Below are 4,682 nucleotides of genomic sequence, written 5' to 3' on the forward strand. Positions count from 1 at the left end.
GTGTATCCCTGCGTTCAACCACCTAGAAGCTCCTCCCTCCCCTCCCTCAAGTCACTTTGTGTTCCAGCTTTGCACAGTGTCTCTCCAATGAAATAACATTCCGTTGTTCCTTCCGAAATTACGTTTTCCAACATTGCCCTCTTCCATTCCCCTAACACCGTCTCTTTGTGAAGCACTCGCGTCCCTCTGAAAACCTCCCTTTCCCACCTGCTCGTGTGTCGTGTGCAAATTTAGCTCCAGCGCATCTCTTCCTTCCCCATGTCGTTCCGATACGGTCAACCACAGCACTCACCCCTGTTGGACCCCATCGGTCACGGGTCACCTCCCCTCCCCACATATCCCCTCTCACTGTCTCCTGCCCAGGAGCCAATTCTCCAGATGCTCCCTCCAACACCGTGGGCCCTAAAGACTTGACCTTCTGTGAGATATCCTGTCAAACTCCTTCTGTAAGTCCCAATACACCACATCGACTGGCTCCCCTTTATCCACCCTCTGGTTAAGGCTTCCTTGAAAAGCTCTAACAGATTAGTCACACTCGATTTCCCCCTTCCACCCAGCGTTGCCAACTCTGCTCGGTTCGGCGACCCAGTTTTCCAAACGCTACTACTTCCTGAACAGCTGATGGGATTTTCCAGTTGAAGGGACGGAAGACGCGACGGCTGGGGGTTACAGTCCCCAGTGTGCCCTGGCGTTCCGCGTCCATGGGACAGCACAGGGCCATTTGCGAATCAGCGACCGCCCTCACTCTCAGACGACAGACAGCAATCGCCAAGTCATGTTTGAGCTGTAGTGAGGCTACGTTTGGGAGTACTGCGTGCGATTCCTTGTTCTGGGAAGGCTGCTATTTAACTGGAAAGGGTGAAAAAAAAGATTTACCGAGACTGGAGGGTGCGGAGAGGCTGAGGCTTCTTTCGCGGGAGTGCAGGAGGTTGAGGGGTTTAGAAAATCACATGGGGCATAGATAAGGTGAATAGCCAAGGTCTCCCTTCCCCCCCCCCCCTCCCCCCACATATCAATTTGGACCCCATCCTGCCACCCTTTGAGAAACAGAACTGGAAATGACATCACCAACCACAGGAAATGACATCGCCAACCCTAAACACATAAATACAAAGTGGGTCACCTCACACCAGGAGGCTCACTGATGATGTTACCCGGTACGGTGACGAAACGTCTGAAAACGAACCTTCCAGCTTGGCGAACAAACCAACACCCAGATCCTTGTAAATCTTTTCTGCACCCTTTCGCAACATCCTTCCGACCGCAGGGAGACCAGAACTGAACACAGTATTCCAAACGTGGGCCTCCAGTACAGCCACAACCTGGCCTCCCAACTCTGACAGTCAACGCACTGACCGATAAAGGCAAACGCCTTCTTCACCGCCCTGTCTACCAGCGACCGCAAATACCTCACCGACGCTGGTCAGCCAGCCCCGAGATGTCCCTGGCAGGGGAGGGTTATGATCGTGGGTTTAAACAGAGGGTCTGAGCAGCCCTCTGCAAACCGCTGCGGGGAACTGAGCAAGCTCAGTACCTAACGCGCCGCTCGCGGGTGTTCGGGTAAACCGAGTCTCCGAGCAGCGCGACAAACTTATCGTCGGAACCGCACAGCTCCTGAAGAGGTGGGCCAGGAAATACCACAAGGTGTGGGCTTCACAGAGACTCCCTCCCGCCCTGCAATCAGTCCTCCCCTCTGCACTGAGTGACATAGCATGGAAACAATCCCTTCGATCCAGCCAGCCCATCCCAACCACGTTTCCCAAACTAAACTGGTCCCCCTGGTGAGTGTTGCTGAACAAAGAGACCTTGGAGTGCAGGTTCATAGCTCCTTGAAAGTGGAGTCGCAGGTAGATAGGATAGTGAAGGCGGCGTTTGGTATGCTTTCCTTTATTGGTCAGAGTATTGAGTACAGGAGTTGGGAGGTCATGTTGCGGCTGTACAGGACATTGGTTAGGCCACTGTTGGAATACTGTGTTCAGTTCTGGTCTCCCTGCTACAGGGAGGATGTTGTGAAAGTTGAAAGGTTTCAGAAAAGATTTACAAGGATGTTGCCAGGGTTGGAGGGTTTGAGCTACAGGGAGAGGCTGAACAGGCCGGGGCTGTTTTCCCTGGAGCATCGGAGGCTGAGGGGTGACCTTATAGAGGTTTATAAAATCATGAGGGGCATGGGATAGGGTAAATAGACAAAGTCTTTTCCCTGTGGTGGGGGAGTCAATACTCTGACTGATAAAGGTTATGTGTCCTATGATCCTGCCCTACTAGCTACCTGATGAAGGAGCGGCGCTCCGAAAGCTAGTGCTTCCAAATAAACCTGTTGGACTATAACCTGGTGTTGTGTGATTTTCAACATAGGTTTAGGGCGAGAGGGGAAAGGGACCTGAGGGGTAACGTTTTCACACAGAGGGTGGTACGTGTATGGAATGAGCTGCCAGAGGAAGTGGTGGAGGCTGGTACAATGACAGCATTTAAAAGGCATGTGGATGGGGATGTGAATAGGAAGGGTTTGGAGGGAATATGGGCCAAGTGCTGGCAAATGGGACTAGATTAATTGAGGATATCTGGTCGGCTTGGGTCTGTTTCTGCGCTGTGTGACTCTCCAATCCTGAAGCTTAGAAGAATTGGAGATGATCTAATTGGAACCGGACAGAATGCTGAGGGAATGTGGCCAAGTGGATCTGGAAAGGACATTTCCAACTGTGGGAAAATCCAGGCACCAGCCATTTTAAAACTGAGGGGACGCCCAGTTAAAACAGAGGTGGGGAGACACTATTTTTCTTCAGATTGTTTCTTGAAAGACAGTGGTTAGATCAAATCTCGACGACCGAGGGGGTGAAAGATTACTGTTGGGTGGGGGTGATGGTGGGGGGGGGGGGGGGGGGGGGGCGGCAGTTATTATCATGGGGGAAGGGGAAACTGAGAGACTGCACATGTTGAGATCAGAGTTCGAGAGTGCGGTGCTGGAACAGCACAGCAGGCCCGGCAGTATTCGAGGAGCAGGAGAATCGACGTTTCGGGCATAAGCCCTTCTTCAGGAGTGAGGCTTGTGGGCCGGGGTGGGGGGGTGCTGAGAGATAAGTAGGAGGGGGGAGTGGGGCCGAGGGGGGATGATAGCTGGGAATGTGATAGGTGGGCGGAGAAGGTGACAGGTCGGAGGGGATAGATAGGAAAAGCGATGGACAGGTCAGGAGGGCGGTGCCAAGATGGAGGGATTGGGATATGATGGGGGGGGGAGGGAAATGAGGAAACTGGTGAAGTCCACATTGATGCTCTGGGACTGGAGGGTCCCGAGGCGGAAGATGGGGCGTTCTTCCTTCAGGCATCGGGTGCTGAGGTGGAGGAGGCCCAGGGCCTGCATGACCTCTGCACAGCGGCGGGGGGGGGGGGCGGGAGTTGGAGTGTTGGGCCACAGGGCGGTGGGGTTGGTGGGTGCGGATGTCCCAGAGATGTTCCCTGAAACGATCTGCAAGTTTCCATCCTGTGTCCCTGATGCAGACCACATCGAGTGTCATGGACAGAGTAGAAGACGTGTGTGTGTGGAAGTGCCAGGTGAATTCCGGAAGGATCCGGAAAGATGATCATGGTGGGGCGGGTTGATGTTAAAATCTGATCATCCAGTTGCAGGACGGGACTAGTCGCCCTCCTGCAGAAAGTTCAAATTATACTGCAGCAGGTATTCAGCCGGAAGGCAGTGCTGTCGTGGGAGGGTCACCTCTTCCTCAAAACCCAATGGAAATGCAAACTTGTGAGAAACTATTTTCTGACTGATGCCAGTGAGATATTTGTCCAGGAAGGAAGAGAGGGAGACGGTGAAGAGGGTAGCAGGTCAGGTCAGGTGCCTGCTCAGCGTCATTCCGCAGAAGACCAAATGGAAAGGCGGGAAGGGAAGACCGCCTCATGAAAGCAAGCGACGTTGCCGAAACTTTGCGACGAATGCCAAAATTTCACACGGACGCAACTCTTTACACCACGGCAGCGAGGGGGTGCTGATTGGTTGGCAAGGGGACTCTGGTTAGCCAAGATGTAGCCATGGACAAGCTCCCTCAGCGCTGACCCTCCGACAGCGCCCGCTCCCTCAGCACTGACCCTCCCACAGCACCCGCTCCCTCAGCGCTGACCCTCCGACAGCACCCACTCCCTCACCACTGACCCTCCGACAGCACCCACTCCCTCAGCACTGACCCTCCGACAGCACCCACTCCCTCAGCACTGACCCTCCGACAGCACCCACTCCCTCAGCACTGACCCTCCGACAGCGCCCACTCCCTCAGCACTGACCCTCCGACAGCACCCACTCCCTCAGCGCTGACCCTCCGACAGCACCCACTCCCTCACCACTGACCCTCCGACAGCACCCACTCCCTCAGCACTGACCCTCCGACAGCACCCACTCCCTCAGCACTGACCCTCCGACAGCACCCGCTCCCTCAGCACTGACCCTCCGACAGCGCCCGCTCCCTCAGCACTGACCCTCCGACAGCGCTTGCTCCCTCAGCACTGACCCTCCGACAGCACCCGCTCCCTCAGCACTGACCCTCCGGCAGCACCCTCTCCCTCAGCGTTGACCCTCCGACAGCACCCGCTCCCTCAGCACTGACCCTCCGACAGTGCCTGGTCCCTCAGCACTGACCCTCCCGACAGCGCTTGCTCCCTCAGCATGACTCTGAGACAGTGCAGCACTCCCT

Source organism: Chiloscyllium plagiosum, unplaced genomic scaffold, assembly GCF_037043375.1.
Source record: "Chiloscyllium plagiosum isolate Xiang-an unplaced genomic scaffold, Cpla_swu_hap1 HiC_scaffold_50, whole genome shotgun sequence".
NCBI classification, from domain to species: domain Eukaryota; kingdom Metazoa; phylum Chordata; class Chondrichthyes; order Orectolobiformes; family Hemiscylliidae; genus Chiloscyllium; species Chiloscyllium plagiosum.